The sequence below is a fragment of the Echinops telfairi genome, unplaced genomic scaffold (assembly GCF_000313985.2).
Source record: "Echinops telfairi isolate 266 unplaced genomic scaffold, ASM31398v2 ScPeMD7_21;HRSCAF=78, whole genome shotgun sequence".
Classification (NCBI taxonomy): Eukaryota; Metazoa; Chordata; class Mammalia; order Afrosoricida; family Tenrecidae; genus Echinops; species Echinops telfairi.
The window spans coordinates 12,672,094-12,691,451 of NW_022103918.1; positions in this window are offsets into that span (position 1 = coordinate 12,672,094).

Below are 19,358 nucleotides of genomic sequence, written 5' to 3' on the forward strand. Positions count from 1 at the left end.
CTAGTAGCCATCTATGTTTATTGTTCCAAGAAAATTCTCAATTTAAAGATATCTTGTTTTGGCAATTTTATGATTACTTTTAGACAGGCTGGATGTGGAGTGTCCTTGATTAATAATAGAGCTTGATTAATAAGAGAGAAAACGTATGTTTGGGAAGACCTGCTCACTGACTGTACCGAAAAAGCTACCAATCTTAACGGCAACCCTTAGTCCAAATAATTCTAGACATTTCCTTTCTTTTCTTTTTGCATTACCAATAAAAAGCATGGCAAAAATGGAAATCCTTTCTGTTTGGGTAGTCTGTTTATATTTTTGTTTTCTGGAAGCAGCAAGTAAAAGCTACTCTAGCAATCCAACTGTTTGCATGGCTAGGAATTTTTTTAAAAGTTTTTGTCTTATAAATTATTTAGGAAGCATTGATTTAGCCAACACCTTTTTATATTCAAAGCATGCAATCAAATGGTTACATATGCATATTAAGGAAAAGGAAAGGCTTGGATCATCATTTCTATTAAAATACTAAAAAAAGCGAAACCCCAAAACAGCCATTTAGCCTCTTCCTTCTCAGGAGGACCCTGTGTAGGATTTCCAAGAATATAACTATGGATGGGGGCAGGATGCCTCAGCTCTCTTCCTCTGGTGGTTTAGAGCACTCCTTGTGCCGGGACCACCAATGCTTGTCTTACAGTGCCGACAGAACGCAATGGAAAAAGCAAAAGGGAGTTAAAATTGATTCAAAATGTGGTTGATGAAAGGAACTGAGCACATGCAGTCTGGAGTGAGACATTGAAGTGGCAACTGTGAAGGGGAGCAGCCAGGGAGTGAGGAGACATAGTGTGTGAAACCAAGTTCACGGCCTTCAAGTTGATTCAGTCATCCTCACCCTATAGCACAGCGCAGAACTGCTCGCGGGGTTTTCTGAGGCAGTACATGCTTATTAGAGCAGACATCCTCACCTGGATTTGAACTGCAAACCTTACAGTTAACAGCACAATACTTAACCTATGTGTCACCAAGGTTTCTTTCTTTCTTTTTCTCTGGTGGTTGACCAGTCTAATTCCAGGATTTTCGGCACAGTGCTATTCATCTTAAGACTTTGATCCCGCTTGACCCAAGGAGTTTCCTGTTCCTCTCTTTGGCCTTGTGTTGGCCGGTGACTGATGAGAACCCCAGCCAGATGAGATTACACCATTGTATTTGTAATAGAGTTTGTGTTGCCTTTGCTGAACGGGGATTCTCAGGAGTTTGCAGTTAAGATCTAGTAATTGCCAATTATGTGCCGAAGACAACGTTATCAACTGCATAATGGGATTTGCTATGAGCATCCTGTCAGTTGGAAGACAAGGATGGGCTGCAAAACCTTTCCTCAGGGCTCAGTCCTAATGCAACAAATAAGAGGCTTCCTTGGCCTTGTAGCCTGCTTCCAATATAAGTAGAACTATGGACTTGCTTTGCTTTGGGCTCCTGCATCTCTCGTTTCCTCTTCTACGTTATGTTGGCTCCCCCCCAGTTAGGGCAAAGAGCAAAGAAGGGAATGGGGCCTGGGCCAACTCCTCCTTCATTGACTAGAACAGCTGACAGGCATGCAGTGTGTGCATCTCGATGAATCGCCTGTCTCCGGAGGATGCTGAAGGCCCTTGCAGGCTATCTTCTCTCGGCTAGTTTCCTGAAATTGGAAGGTGAGTTCTGGTCGGATGGTTCGCTGTTCATTCCCACCCCTCATCGTCAGTCTCAGACTCTTCTGTTGAAGAAAACTCCTCTTTCAAATCTACAGTCCCATCGCCTTCCACAATGTACATTCATATCTCATTTCCTTATCTCCCAAATGGGGGCATGTTCGCTGTGTCTAAGAACTCTGCTCTCACAGCCAGTGTCAGATTGCCCAATAAGCAAGGCAAGCAAAGGCTTATTTCTGCTTACCTACTAATCAATAGTGAAGAATTTAACTTTTTTTAATCCCATCAAAAGGTTCTACTTCTAGGTTTAACTGGCATTTGTCCCTCTCCCAACCTCAAGCATCTTAGTAAAGAATCAGAGCCACTTTTCAAATTTACAATTCCTGACAGGGATTACCCAGGAAGCAAGGTAAGCACATGCCAACTTACTAATTTGTAGTGAACAGCTTCTCTTGGGTTTCCATCCTACTCAAACATAGTCTTAGCTCTTTGCTGACCTTTCTCCATGTACCAACTATAATGAACAAGTTTCAGGGGTCAATAATCTCAACCTTTATAAAACGGATCTTTGTAGGGAAACAGGGGACTAGGGCCACCAGGTCCCCCCCGCACAAGAAGATGTCAGCAAGGACCAGAGAGGTTCCACCAGGAGGGATATCCTGTACCTCCCGGCAGTGGGAAAGCTCATTTATTGTTTCTTAAAGTGGGAGAACAGTAAGACCTACTGACAGATGCCCTTGACCATGGCCCAGTAGCACTGAGGTACTTCTGGGGCCCCCTCCCCTCCACCCTGCGGCACCCCGGCCACCTAAATCTCTTGCCTCGTTGGCCTGGATAGCACACCAAGTGGGCAGCATGGTGCACACATTCTCAGTACCCAAACGACACTTTTTGCCATTATTTTTCTTCCTCCTTCTTTTCTGCTTTGTTCTCCAACACCATTTCCACCCTAACATGCCACCCCCGCCCCACAACTCACAATAACACAATGAAAGGAGCAAGAATCCTCACCCACAAGGAGATTTTAATTTAATTTCATTGTTTTTGTTCTATTATAATGATCACTTTTGTTCTATTATAATACTTGAATTATTTTTATTCTCATTCTCTCCAACTTCTTCTTCCAGTGCAACCCCACCCTCCTGAGAATACACACTCCCTCCCCAGGAGAAGTATATTTGGGCACAGGCGCTGCCTCACCCCCCCCCCCCCTGCCCCCCATCAAGGGCCTCTGGTGACTCCCCTCTGACCAGAGTTCAGGATCTGAACAGCCTTCTTATCAGACAGAGAACACTGTAAAGTTGATCAGGGCAGATGTCATGAGGTTCAAATGTAATTCCTTCTCATTTGATCTCCCTTTGGCCATTTAAAAAATTTGTTTCAGTTTTAATATTTTCTGCTTTCTTTTCAATCGAGCTTTGTCTTTGTTGCTGTTATTTGCTTGCTTCTTGCTTGTGCTTTTTATGATTTTCTGTGTATGACAACCAGGGTGGGTAAATCTATAGACAGTAACTGGACTAACAATTACCTAGAGGAATGGCGGGGGAGGTTGAGGGGAAAATTGGAAAAGTCCAATGGCGAATACAAGAGGAAATGTTCTGAAATGGTAGCAATGATTGCACAACTCTTCCTAATATGGTTGAACGATTAAATGGATGATAGGTGAAGTATGTGCCAATAAAACGATTTTTTAAAGTGATCTTTGGCTTCTGACTCTGAATGGAGAAAGAAAGGAACCCTAGTGGTGAACGTTTGCCCATTCAAACCCATCAGTGGCTCTGTAGGAGAGAAGACGTGGCCATCTCTTTTGTAAAGGTGCGTCTAGGACACCCTGAGGGATCGTTCTTCTCTGTCTTCCCTATCATATAAGGTCTGTATAGGCAGAATCTGTGAGGGTTAATCTATGTCAATTTGCCTGGGTCACGATTTTCAGTGGTTTGGCGTTAAGGCCTACTAACCCCCCATGATATGACCTACACGGTGTGATTAAATCCAAATTGGGATCTATTAGGAATACCCAATAAGCTGTATAAAAATTGGGGTATATTGCAATCCCTTACTCAGGTAAGGGATTCTCATACCCCTAATAACATTTCCTTAGGTGTAGCTTATTTACTATATAAAATAGGTGCTGGAAAGAGTTTATTTGCTTCTTGCTGGGTCTGGAACCCTGCATGTGGCTCACTAATGTCCAATTCTTTGGATGTGTGCCAATGACCTGCCATATTGCCTGCCAACCTTGGGAGCTATCAGTGGCCTGCCATCTGACCATCCAACTTTGGGTTCAATAGACTCTGCAGTCACAGACCTGACCTGCTGACCTTGGCATCATCTATTTCTACATCCACTAACCTATCGTATTCCTCCTGCACCTTCCTGCTGACGAGCCAGACACCCTCCCCCATCTCAACTTTCATGGCAATATTTGAGTTCACTAGCTCTTGTCTTGCAGGTGATAATGTATACATGCAAAGAAATAACTTCTCTCCACAGATATCACACACGCTTAAAGGAGTTTTCTCTTTCTCAACACACTTCCCCATTTTCCAACTATATTAATTTGTTGGGCCTCACTGAAAAGGTGGATAGTGGCTAGTAATTGTTCCTCAGTACTAGTATCTCCCTGTATACTTTAGGAGAAGGTAGCTGGCCTACCTGCTGGGGTCTAAACATAGAATGTGAGGAATTACTGCTTCTAATCTCTCATCAGGACAATGGGAAAAATCCCATTTGTCATCCTGTTATGCATGAGCTGGCCTGAGGTTCTGTGGCCTTTGGTCCACGTGGCAGAGTTCTGCCTCCTATTCCTGCCTCGCTGAGTGCTCAGTCCACCTGACTGATGTTTGGCATTATCAGGCAGCACATAAAATTGTGGACACATAACAATCTGTAAATACGAACAACACCATCACACATAACAATCTGTAAATACGAACAACACCATCTCCAAGGAAATGTTCTTCCTAAGGTACTTTTAAAACACAATTCCCAGGAGACCAGTTTATGAGATCTTTCCCTCATCCTGTTCATATTCGAGACCAGTTTATGAGATCTTTCCCTCATCCTGTTCATATTCGCACCCCCCTTACTGGTTTTATTAGTAAAAGTTTGCATGTTTCAAAATGTTGACCAAAAAGAAAAATGGCTGAAGGGATTATATTTGTTTGGAAGTTACTTTAAAACTCTGAAATCGAAGAACTATTACAAATTTTTTCTTAGAAATTCTTGCAGTGCTTTGATTTTCAAGCAAGAAGTTAATTTATACTTTCTATGACCACTGGTAAATAATTGAAAATCAAAGTAAAATTCAAGATGTGTCTCTCTTTTCTCTAAAGCGTCATGACAGGAGTGAATAAGGGGAAATCGAGCTACTTAAAAACCAATTGCCTTGTTTCGTATTGTTTCTAAATATCACGAGTACATCACTCCTTCGTCAATTAATTATAGTCTTTCATTGAAAGCACACTGAGAGTTTGCACTTTGATTTTTAAAATTACCTGTATTGATAACAAATTGAGATTCTTACAAATCATTGTGTAATGCAGTGATCATCTCTTGCTTAGTCTCTTGGTAGCTTGAAAGAACTAATCTATCCCCAATTTAGTATGTCAATAATTCCTTGAGATTGACAGAGGAGGTTGGGGGGAAATGGGAAGCTAATAACAATGAGTAGAAGAATGAAGAAAATGTTCTAAAACTGATTGTGGTAATGATTGTACAACTCTTCGTGATGTAATTGAACTATTGAATTGTAAATTATATGACAGTAAAACTGTTAAAAATCCTAATTCTTCAAAGTAAGTTGTCCTTCATAATGATATTAAGTGAGAATATGTCTTATTCCCTAGCGCCTTAAAGCACAACATAAGTCAGGTCACTTTGCCTTTCTGTACCTTAATGGCATCTCACATATAATGGAGCTAATAGTAATAATGCCTGTTATAACCTAAAATTATGATTATAATAATATCTCTGGAAGCATTTACAAAATGTAAAGTCTAACATAGGCCTTCCACAAACCAAACACAATCCACTGCCATCAAGCTGGTCCCTGTGCAGTGGCCCTATGGGACACCATGGAACTGCTCCGTACGGCTCAGCCTCTGAGCTGCTGGTGGATTTGAATCCCTGACTTCAAAGCAGCTCAGAGTTTAATGCACTGCACTACAAAATTGTTCTGTAGGATGGTACAGTTCTCCACATCACCCTGTGTTTCTCACTGACTTACTATCCCAGGGGAAGTAGCCTTATTATCCCAACAATATGAAATCTTTTTTCAAGCCTCACCTCTACCTTCTGCTTCCCTCTCTGGTGACTTTCTCGTGGATGGTGGTGGCACTTCTCAAAGGTTAACGTAATCATAGGCCCGGGAACCAGGTTTTGAATTCTGCCAACCACATCTAGCATGAATGTCCCTTCAGACATGAAAAAAACTCAAATAACTTTACAATGATTGTCACTTAGGGATGTGTTTCCAAATATCTAATCATTAAAACATATGGTATCCGAATTGTATGTTAACAAACTGACACAAGTAAAATATTTTTGATAAAAGAAATTATTCAGTTTCCATTCTAAACTCCCAGTTTTCAGATGCTTTATCCCTTAATACAATTTACTCAAAAGGCAGTTCCCTCATGAATATTTAAGACGTTCATAGTCTCTATAACATTTGTCTGTGTGTGCTGACAGCTAATGTGGTATTCACCAGTAACCTTTTGAAAATCAGTGAGGGTTTTTTTCTGTCTTTGTTTTTTATCAGCAACACCGTAATCTTGCCAGCCTGTGTTATTTTTTTCTTCCCATTTTACCCCAGTAAATTAAAGGAATTCAGGCATTGCCATAAATCTTAACTTGTCTGGAATGATTTCATCACACTGGGCAGTAGGTAAATCTCCCTCTGCGCTTATGTTGCTAAATCCTGTACCAGCTAATCTGCCATTAGGGGAAGCATCAGCCAGGCTCTCAGAGGGGAGCAGCCTCAGACCACGTCATATGCCTGTGCTCAACTAAGCAGCACGTGCACTAAGGAATAAATGTGATCTGACATCATGAATCTATAGGGTCGTGGAAATGTGGGCTTAAATCTCAGATGCTGTCACTCCATGGTCAGAGTTTCATTTGCCTAGCCTTCACAGACCATGTACTTACCCAGTGCTGTGTAACCAATTGCCAAAAATTTAGTGGCTCAAAACAACACCTATTTATCATCTCAGGGTTGCATAAGTGAGAAGTCTGGTGGTCCTGGCTAGGTTCTCTGCTTAGGATCTCACAAGGCGAAATTCAGCGTCACCCAGGCTAAGCTTTGATCTGGAACATCCGGTGAAGACTGTCCTCAGCTCCCAGAGGCCCCTTGTATTCTCTCCGGCTTCCTGTGCTCCAAAACTGCCCTCCCTCTCCTACCCTCAGCAATCTCCACAGCTCTGTGATGAGATCAAGCCCATTAGGAGACAGAAAATTAGGCTGGCTGCTCCTGTGAAGAGTTTCAGCCTTGGAAACGCAAAGGAGCAGTTCTACTCTGCCCTGTAGGGTCCCTATGAGTCAAAACCAACTCAGGGGCAGCGAGTTTGGTTTTTTGAGGTCTGAGCAATTTCTCTTTTAAAACATTAACATATTCACTGGCACCCTGTTGAATCTTGGGGAATCCCTTTTAGAATTCTGCCTACTACACCCAGCAAGCAGAATTAGTTTAAAACTACCCTTAGTTTTAAATCTTCAAAAGATAAATCTACTATAATTACAAGCAGTTGAAGGTAGAAATAATGCGGAGACTCGTGTTTAAATGTCTGTACAATGTTTCCAAGTTTGAAAACTGGACTTAATAAATAATGGTACAGTACTAACAGCAAAGAGGGGTCTTAAAGAAATCAAATAGTGTCCTCTGAAGAAAGTGGGAAGAATACTTCAGCGGCCAATTGTCCTCAATCTAGGCAGTCCCTGGATTATGAATGAGATCCATTTCTAATTATGTCTTTAAGAATGTATAGGCAAATAATAATAATAATAAAAAAGAATGTATAGGCAACTGACATTTTAGGCAAATGTGCATGCAATTCTTATGTAGCCTTACTTTAGTGCCTAAGTTCCCCCTCACCCCGCCCTCACCCCCGCTAGATATTCCGAGTAAGTAGATTGCACATTGAGCCCAGGGATCTTTATGTCACCAGACCCCCTGGGGATTCCAATCATCAGTCACATTTGGGGACCTAGGCTTTCATGCAAGAAAAGACTCAGTCTTTCAGATGAGTTAAAAATTACACAGGCGGCAGGTGTAAGTGATTGTGCTGAAGAATTGGTTATGAGAAAGGGCTGATTCCATTGTTTCCAGGTGATGGCAAATTTGCATAATGTTAAATGGCAAATATGCATTGTCTGTAAGTTGTGTGTTCATAACCAAGAGACTGTCGGTACATACTTCTAAACAACATGCTAAAAGAGCAAACTCTGTTCTTTAAAATACCATCCAGTTAAAACCTAATTCTTTAGTTTGACAAAACATCGATATACTCTCCTGCAGTCACACCTGATCTGCCAACACCATCCTTGACCTTGACCCTTCTCCAGAGCAGGAGGACAGCTGCTGTTGACTGTCTCTGGGGTGAGCCTCGGGCTTGTTTTCCAGCCAGGGCTTCTGACTGTTGTCAGGACTTCCCGATCCCCATGCTGGGAAGCCCCTTGGACCCTGTCACTTCGCCATCCCGTTTTGGTGCCTTGTTCTTCCAAAGGTATGACTTTATCAATGTTACTCAAATGCTTGTTTAAAACTGCCTCCACCTCCTTTATGTTTGGGCACATATTTCCTCTCGTAGATGAGGCACTCTTGCAGGGTAGCTAACAAGGAACCAGTAAGTGATGTGGTCACCCAGTGGTGGTAATTAAAATGTTGAGACATCCCCTGTTTAACACCGACATATCCAAATGCCAAAGGCTGCATGTTCAAAACGAGCCTGTCAGGTTTCTTGGGTGGGAAATACCTCGGTTCTTGGCTTCGCATGAGAATGATTCACGCCAAAACCTGGTTTGTGATCCAAGTGGGTTTGTATAAAGGATTATACAGTCACTGAACATGGGCACTCCCACACGTGGTGGCCTGAGGCCAGAGAGAGACCACAGCACAGCCAGCAGAAGGCAGAGAAGAAAAGCGAAGGGCCAGGCAGTCTCGAGCTCCCAGGATTTGGAGCCTTCAGCTGGGAGGCATGGTTGAAAGTATTGGTTGACCCCATTGGCTGAACTAAGCCCACCTGGCTTGAGCTTGAATTGGTGCATGCCCCTTAGCCTTTATTGCATCCAATCTCCTATAAGGGGCAAGTGGGGAAGTACTCCAGGAGACTCTGGGTCCCTGTTTCTAGCTACCTAACAAGCCCAGGTTTATAAATGATGGCTTCCCAGCCACATCACTGGAAGCAGAGAGAACGTTAGAAGTGTGACAGCTGAGCTCCCTTTCCTGCATGATTGGAGCAAAGCTGCTCCTAATAGAATTCCCAGTTCCACTTGTACACCTAAGCCCACCTCAGAGGCCAGTAAGAGGAAGGTATTTTTTTCTGATGATTGAACATGCATTTTTATGTATTTACATAACAATAAGATGCTTTATTTTTGTTTTGGTTACTAATTAATATATGTGTACATGTAAAAGATGTCTTCCTTAGTCATTGCATTCCATTTAAAACAAAAAATGGAGCAGCACTGACCTATCTTGACTTCCTAAACAAGTCTTGTGAAATGCCAGAGCTTTTTGTTTTTAATGAGGAGCCTTAATCAAAGCAAAGGAAGCTTAGCTTTAAGGGACATTTTTGTAAATATAAAGCTAAGTACAATTTTAGTAACTTTTGAAAATAAAGAGCAGTTTTAAGTACTCTTGGCCATCAACTGGAATTCATCTTTAGCATAGTTTGAAACACGTTTATTTTACCCTCCATGTCCTCGGCTCCACCATTTATCTGTCATTTTGTCATACAGCAGTGGCTTGTATGTCACTGTGATGCTGGAAGCCATGTCACCGGTATTTCAAATGCCAGCAAAGTCTCCCAAAGTGAACAGATTTCAGTGGAGCTTCCAGACTAAGACAGACTACAAAGACGGACCCAGCTCCGCCTTCAGAGGAAGAAGCCTCAAAGCATCGTCAAATACCGAAAGCCTAAACAAAGGAAACTGGACATTGTCAGAGATTTTGCTGGCAGATGGGCCCCTCAAGTCTGAGGGCACTTGAAAGGAGACTGGAGAGGAGACAATGTCTTGGAGGGGAGCGTGTCTTGGAGGGTGTCATGCGTCCAGTAAAGCCTGTAAGACTGGAGCCTTCGGGGTCTTCCTTTGCTGGTGGGGCATGATTCAAGGTCAAAAAACAGCAGCTGCAAAAATCTTCTAATGACTCTAAATCTTCTAAGTATGTATGCAGGAAAATTAGAAATGGTCAAAATGAAATGGAACACATGGAAATCAATATCAGAAGCATTCGTGAGCTGAAATGGACTGGTATTGGCCATTTTGAGTCAGAAAATCATATGATTTACTATATCAGGAATAACACAATCAAGAGGAAATCTGTGGCATTCATTGTCAGAAAGGATCTTACAAAACCCATCATGAAGTACAATGCTATCTGTGATCAGATTTTATCTATCTTTCTTCAAGGGAATTCAATCAACACAACTATTATTCAACTTAATGCTCCAACCACAAAATCTAGGGATGAGGAAATTGAAGAATTCTACCAACCACTTCAGTCAAATATTGATCAAGATGCATTGGTAGTTATTGGTGACTTAAATGCAAAAGTTGGAAACAAAGAAGAAACAGTAGTTGGAAAATATGGACTTGCTGATAGAAATGAAGCTGGAAGATAGCATGATAGAATTTTGAAAAACCAATGACTTGTTCATAGCAAATAATTTTTTTCAACAACACAAAAGACAACTATACACATGAACTTCCCCAGGTGGAATACCCAGAAACCAAATTGACTACATCTGTGGGAAGACACGTTAGAGAAGCTCATTATCAGCAGCTAAAACCAGACCAGGGGCCTAATGTGGAACAAACCATCAATTGCTCATATGTAAGTTCAGGGTAAAACTAAAAAAAAATTAAAACAAGTCCACAGGAGCCAAGATATGACCTTGAGTCTATCCCACCTGAATTTTTTGAGAATATCTCAATAACAGATTTGATGCATTGAGCATTAATGACAGAATATCTGACGAGCTGTGGGAGGACATTGAGAACATCATTCATGAAGAAGGCAAAAGGTCATTAAAAAGACAGGAAAGAAAGAAAAGATCAACGATGTCAGAAGAGACTGAAGCTTGCTATTGAACATCGAGTAGCTAAAGCAAATAGAAGAAAGGATGAAATCAAGGAGCTGAATAGAAAATTTCAAACTAGAAGACAAAGCCAAATATTATAACGAAATGTGCAAGAACCTAGACTTAGAAAAACAGAGAGGAGGAATGTACTGGGCATTCCTGAAACTAAAACACTCAAGAAAAAATTCAAGCCAAATGAATCAAACCAGGGACTGCGAAAAGGACGAGTGGGTTGGTATTGGAAGAAGTGCAGTCAGAATGCTCCCTAGAGGCAAGCAGGGCAAGACTTCATCTGACATAATTTGGATATATTGTTAGGAGAGACCAGTCCTTGGAGGAAGACATCCTGTGTGGTAACAGGGAGAGGCGGTGAAAAAGAGGAAGCCCCTCACAGAGATGGATTGGCACCGTGGCCACATCAATGGGCCCAGGATAGGAACAATTGTTCCTCTGGATGGTGTAGGAAGGTGCAGGGTTTGGCTGTGCCGTGCATTGGGTCACTGTGGGTCAGAGCTGACACGATGGCACCTAACTGCCATTGGGAAAAGTACCATTACTCACCGGTAACAACTTGAAGCAGAGGCAGTCTGGAATTACTTCTTGATAGGATTTCCAGGGTCATCACAATCACTTAGGGAGAGGCTTGTGGGAGACCTCATGAGCAGAAGAGAGACAGATTTCCATCCATCGGCAGCATCATTAACTGACCTTTGCCTGGACTTCACCTTGCAAAATCCCCATCTGGTATTTCTTCCACCTACTTTATCTGAGATAAAGTCTTTGTAGTGAAAATTTTTAGTGACAGATTGCTCCTTTCATCACTGTAATGTCATTCTTTGAGCCTCTGAGGGAATGATTCCAGAAATAGAAAGCTGGGAAAATTCAGGAGTAAATGTAACAGAGTGCCAACACAGCAGTATTTCTCTAGTAATTGATGAAATAGAGAATTTCTAAATTATTTTCATGTAAGACCCAGAGGCAGGCACCTTAGACCAAAGGCCAGACTCTCTCCTTGGAAAAAAAAGAGAAACACCAGTCATTGCAAACCCCACGGAGCACAGTTCTACTTTTACCGTATGGGTGCCAAGAATCTATGTGGATTTTAGAGGACCACTGGTTCAGCAACAGCTCCTGTCCTCCCTGAGTAGCATTGTGCTATACAATAACAAGCGCCTAGCCAGAGGCACTTGTCACATCCTCCCGAGGACCCTACCTAGCTCAGTGATTTTGAACATGATCTTCCATTTCCTTGTAAGTAAAATGGACATCATAACAGAAGGATTCTTGTGAGGACTAGATACTGTATGAAAAACATTGGCCATGTGCCCAGGCTTAGCTGAGCACTCAATAAAGGGTAGCCATTTTTGTTTTCTACTATTTGGTTAGTCTTTTGAATAAAATAGCAATACATGAGGAAATATAAAATCCGATGCACAACATAGGAAAACTAGTCATGGAAATGAACCCCATTATAATTCCTAATTCAGATAGGACTTAGACTAAATTAGACTAATGCCAACATGTTATTGTGTTATTATGGAGATATGACACAGGCCTTCAGAAGTAATTAACCATTTTCACAGTGGAAGTCGCTAGAGCAAAATGTGATTTAGCCCCAATCACATCTCAAAAGCTCACTTGATAACATTTTTCAACTTTACCCATTAGAATTGGTTATACAGTTCACTTTTGTTTGTTTGTTCCATCATATATATTTACAAAGTTATAATTCATTAAGATCCTGTTTTCTTCTAATTTGACATATCCTAGTTTTTCCCTATAAAAAAAGCATTGCAATTTTCCAGTTTTGTCTCCACCTGACTCACCAGCTTCACCTGACTCACAGAATTTTACCATCATTATCTGAATAGTATCAGCCAGTTATAAGTTAAATGTGTCCCCACACACAAAGAGATGCTGAACCCTAACTCCCAGATTCTGTGACCATGACCTTATTTGAAAATAGTACCTTTGAAGATATTATCAGGTAAGAAAACATGAGATCATATTGTAGCAGGGTAGACTTTCATCCAATACGACTGGCATCCTTATAAATAAGGAGAAGAAGCTCACATAAGCCAAGGGAGGCAGTGCTGTAAAGACAGAAGCGGAGACTGCAGTGATGCATCTTCAAGCCAAGGATGCATGCCTAGGATGGTCATGAAGCTAGGAAGGATATTCCTTTAGAACATTCAGAATTTGGTTTTGCCAACACCCTGAATTCAGCTCCATAGCCTCCCGGACTATAAGTCAAGAAATTTATGTTATTTTAAATGTTGTGGGATTGTTGTGGCAGCCATAGGAGATGAATTCACACCTAATCTGAATGTATTTCCCAACTGCCCCCTTCTGCCCCATGGACTGCTTGGCCTGGAGCTGTTTCCTCGTTGTGTTACCCATTCCTCCCACGCCCGGAGAGTGAGAGAGGTAGTGAGGGTGATTCCTAGAGAATGCTACAATCTTGACCTTCCCTGGTGTGCAGAGAGACTACACTGAGTTTCATTAGATTCCAAGATTTCTTTGAGGTTCTTTCCATAAAGAAAGGTACACAAAGACAATTAAGTTCGAGTTCATGCTTTCTGAAATGCTGATTCTGATGTATTTGAGCTCAGTATAATTTATAGTCTCAGTGAAGAAATCAAACATGGACAGCACTGGGTCAATCTGCTGTACAAGACCCCTCATAAAGTCTGGAAGAGCCATGCTACCATTTGGAGGATGCCTGACCCAAGCCATGGAATCTTCAATGACTCCCATAGGCATATGAGCATTGGACACTGAATAAGGAAACCTGAAGCACGAGACATGTTAAAGAAGGTGTTGGAGAACAATATTGGACGTATCATGAACTGCCAAAAGAACAAACAAATCTGACTTGGAGGAAGTACAGTGGAGACGCTCTTTAGAAGCAAAGATGGCAAGACCTCAGCTCAAGACGTTTGGACATGTTGTCAGAAGAAAGCGGGGCCTGGAAAAGACCAGCACGCTGGGGGAAAGACAGGGGCAGTGAGAAGAGGAAGCCGCTCCGGGGGACAGTCACACAGGGGCTGCAACCCTGGGCTCAGGTATAATAGCACTGGCGAGGACGGCCCAGGACTGGCCAGTGTGTGTTCTATTGAACACACAAGGCAGCTCTGACACCTGCCTCGATGGCACCAAACAACAGCCACTTAAAATCAATTTGTGATTGCCAGAGTCTATACCTATATTTATATTGTTCTCACTTTCTATAAGATGATATTTATATTATTCTCACTTTATAAAATCGAAGAATTGGGAAATTTAAGTAAAATTTCCCAAGAGCCCACAATAAGTTAAGGTATCTGTAAGGGTTCTTTGAAAGACATAGCAGATGTGGTCAAATGATAGTAAGCCTGAAAATGATCTAAGCGTATTCAATAGAGTCCAACCAATTGCAGACACTAACACTCAAATTCTGAATCAGAGGGGGAACCAAAGCTCTTCTTGGCCGATAAGCTACCCCAGAGATATTGAGGGAGGCCACCTGGGCAGCAGCGCATGCAGCTCGGAGGAGCCACAGCCCGACTCCGCATTCCACGAACCACCGGTTTCCTATGGGTCTTCCCACCTTCACGGCAAAACCTAACCTGAGCCAGATTTTTCAGAATCCAGAATCTGCTGAGAGTCAGAATTCTGGCTGTAGCTAGTAGAACGAGTTTCTCTTTTGATTTCTCTGTTGACTTCTTGCCAGTGTATGTTCTACTGAGCATATAAGGCAGCTAGGACACCTGCCTCGGTGGCACCGAACAACAGCCACTTAAAACCACTTGAAATAGTTGGCCTCATGGTATCGCATTCTCTCCTCTATAAATGTAATGCAGAACGTCATAGCCACTTCTCATTCTAGAAGACTAAATGATTTGTCTAGTGTGATCACAGGGGAAGTAGGAAAGATTCTTGTTATGAATTCGAAAGGCCTGGTTAACTCTGATGCATGTGAGACATACTGACCCTGCAATAAATGGCATGCTGGCCCTTTCTGGACTCTGGCTGCCCTAGCGCATGGGCAGGGGTCAGACTTGCTTTCCCTCTGCAGCCCTCTCTGCCCTGTTCTGACATCCATCATTTCTCCCTGGCCCGTTATGTCTATGGGAGGTTTGACCATTCATTGCTATGGCCACACAGGACTCACGGACCATACTCACCATTAAGGGGGTTTAGTAGGCAAATGGATAGGTTACCGGAAGTTAGGATAAGTAAACAGTAAGATACAGTAATTGGTCCAAAGCGACACCTCTCGTCAGCCAGCAGTCAAGTTTCTCTCCAGGCCTCAGCCTCGCATCCTCTCGGCCATGTGGTCCCTTGGCTTCTGCCTCTGTGGGCCAGGAAGCCAGCCTGTCTATCACTCTGTCTCACAGCCCCATCGTCTGGGTCAACTCAGGAGAAGGGACCCCATCGTCTCATCACTGCTCTTCTGAGTTCCCATGCCAACATCTCTGGTGCATCTGCTCTCAGGGGCCTCCGCCACTTCAGACAGAGATCTTCCAAGGACCTGCTCTTCCAAGGTACAGGGCCCTCTCTCTGGGTGTCGGATGGCCCTTACACACTGAGCAATGGCTTTGATGGAGGGGTGTTCCCCCCCCCCAGGAAAGCAAAGAATGGTGTCTTAAGTCATACCCTCTAATCAAGATGCCCCCAAGGGCAAAAGGGGTGTGATTGGGTTCACATCCTCTACTGGGGTCAAGATTTAATCCTACTTGAATCCTGTAACAGAGAACTCCCTTCAAAATGGGCTCATAGCCACAGACTGATGACATCACATAAACAGCAATAGCTTAAAAAAAAAAAAGGGTCTTTTTCAATGACTACATCTCAGATTCTACCATGGTGATCATTTACTTTAGCAAAACACAAATGATAATATATTCAGTTTAAATTTGTGAGACTGAGTTACACTACCCTTCAAACACAGGTCTTATGCTCTTAGGAAAATTTCTTTTAAGAACCATTTGCCTCAGTTTCTTATGTGTGAAATTGGAATACTAGTAATATTATCAACCTTATTGAATTCTGTTGCTGAGTGCTTTGAAAAATAAGCTATAACAGACTGCTCAGCCCAAATGTTTTTTTAATTTTCAACAGCCTGGCTGCATGTTATTGATAACATCAGTATATTCGTTATTAAATCATTGCAATACGCTGGGCACTGTTCGGAGCTAGAGAAAACAAGGTGACATTCCTGCTATTAGGAAAATCAAACTCATGTATGGGAAATACCACTTACGTTATAATTAAAGCAACTAATATAGGGATGTTTTTAAAAGGCATTGTTAAGAAGAAAAATCCAGATGTAAAAAAATTTAAATAAATGACCTTAATTGTTATAAGCAATTTGCAATATTGGCCACAGTCTCTATATTTTGTGTTTGTGTATAAAATATATGCAGATATGGTTACATAATATATAATTTACTGAGTACATGTATATATATAAAGAAATAAGTCTTTAAGACAGGTTATTTTAGAGAAAGAATTTGAAGGGCAAAGTAGTGTCCTTGATAAAAAGAAGATGTGATATATCTCCATTAAAATAAATTTACATCTTTATATATATATATATATACACACACACACACACACACATATATGCATAAAGAGATGCAGTAAAACAGTCAAAACACTAACAATCGCTATCTCAACATAGTGATATTTAAGTTACCTGATCTCTTTTTCTATGTCATTAATTCTTTTTCTTTTATAATGACAAATGTTGTTTGTAATAACTAAAAGCAATTTTGAAGAGGGATGACTATGTCAATATATTTATATAGTATAAGGATCTTTAATAAGCATGAATTAATTTTAAATGGGAAGAATGAATTTTTGTAATCATTTTATTAGGGGCTCATACAACTCTTATCACAATCCATACATACAACAATTGTGTAAAGAGCATTTGTACATTCATTGCCCTCATCATTCTCAAAACATTTCCTCTCCACACTTAAGCCCCCGGCATTAGGTCCTCATTTTTCCCCTCCCTCCCCGCTCATTTTTAAGGAGCAATTCTATCATACGATGTAGTGAAACAAAGATATGCTAACTAGAAAGCAAAAGCTGCCTCGGTGATCCAGCTACAGCAAAAGGCACAATGAGCTTGATCTGCTGCAAAGGTTTGCAATGATCGAATTCTCTATTTCTTCCTGTCAAACTTTCCAACTAAATTCTAGATTTGTTCAAATAATCTTGTGTTTAGATACTTTATGTGGTTTTACTGATCCTTTGTCCATCTCATTATTTTCTACAACTCATCCTGTCTAAACCTAAAAACTCATTATTTCCCTTTCCCTCAATCTACTTATCTTTCTGCCTCTTTTCCAAGGGAGAAATCACCAGTCCCTTACAGGTCACCAAACTAGATATCTGGGAGCCCTCCTAGCTTCCTTTCTCTGGTTGTTACTCCACATCGACTGGAGCAACCATTTCTGGAGATGCTGTATGCTAACATCTCCCCTCAGGCTATCCTTTCCCCTCCACGGCTATTGTCCTCCCAACTCCTATTTAGCATGTAGCAATGCCAAAAGGTCTTTAAATCAGTCCCCTGCCATACCTTTAAACTTTGATCAAGTGATGATCATCATGATAGAATGAGAATGTCCTCATTCTTTATAGAATACTAGGACAGATGTAGCTAAGTTCACTTTCTTCAAGAAACCAACCTTCCCCCAAACCTCTTGCCCTGGGGACTGACAATCACTGGGCTCTCATTTCCCCCATGATGGTATAAGTGTGCACAAGTCGCAGCCCAGCACTGAGTGAGCCCCATCTCATTAGGCGCAGCACAGGGACCAGCACATGATGGCAATAATGCCAGTCATTTCACCCAGTTTTCTGTAGGGGGAAATATCTCTCTTGCCTTTGACGAGTCACAGATGAATTCAGCAAATCCCTCTGTAAGACATATGTCCTTGCCAGGAGGCTGTATTCAAATAGTGCAGAGAGAAACAGAGCAAGTCAATTATTTACATTGTCCTATAAGTAGGAGAAGAGTTTCATTCAGTTTGGAAACAAACAGGGAAGGGATTAATTCCAACTACTAATTTTACCTGAGCAATAAATATCTTTATGTTCTCACCTGACATTCTTAGACCTTCAGACAATTGTCTATTTTTTGTTCTAAATTTTTGAGTCCAAAATATTGATATGCATAGGGAAAGGCATACATATATAACTCCAGAATCTAATTTCCTATTTTTCTGTACATAGTTTGATTTTAATACAGCTAATGTCAGGATCATGTTTTCAATTTTTACATCTATCACAAACTTGGATCCAACAATAAATCCTGATGTGGTAGTTATATAATCTGGTATCAATTTGAGAGGATTATGAGCGAAGGGATGGAGTCTAGCCTGTCAATCAAGATATAACCAATGAGGCCTCTGTGTGGGCATGATCTTCTCCTGAGAATTCTGGGAACTCCTGGATTTCCTCCTTGGAGGCAGAAGACTCACTCTCTCTCTGCTCATTCCCTGGAAGACACTCTACTGACAAGATGCATGGAACTATGCTGTGCCCTTAGCTGGAGAAGACACATAGCCCTACCCTGATGCAGCCAGAACCCTGGAACTAGAGAAACCACATGGAGACCCCTGCCAGTGCTGATATGCTTACAATGCCACTGGATCCACAAGAATTTGAACCACTGGCTTTGATTCTCCTGTATTCAGTATCATTGCATGTATTTCGTGAGTCTGAAGAGGACTGTATAGATTGGTATTGGACATATGGGCTAATATTGGACTTATGGGCTTGGACTGGCCTGGATTGGGATGCTTTCTTAATGTACAATTACCCTTTATATAAAACTCTCTCTTCTACACATATGAGTCTCCATGAATTTGTTTCTCTGGTCTACCTGGACTAACACACCTGGGGTTGGTGTCACTGTCTTTTACCTCCTAAACATGAACATTCTGCAATAGTAACTCATTGGGTAAAAAGTATAGATGCTGCTCCATCATATGCATTGAAAATAATATTATTAATATCTAACAATGATCACTACATTATTATCTTAGCTTTCCAGGTCAGGAAAATTTGTCATAGAGAATTTTGAAATATCACAGATATAAAATAGACAGTAACTGAAGAGAAAACCCCCCCGTTAAAACTTTATTTCAAAAAATTAACTTAAGGCATCCAGTTACCCAACTGTGATGATTTTTTTCTTCAAGACTGAGAAAAAAAATCTACTTGACACCAAAAACACTTTTCTCTAGCACTAAACATTAGCAATAAATCAAGTTTTGAGTAAGAAAATAGTATTGTGACCCCTAATGGTATGTAAAATTCTAAAAAGATAACAAGAAAAAGCACATATAAATATCAGACTTACTTTTTGATCATAGGTATTTTT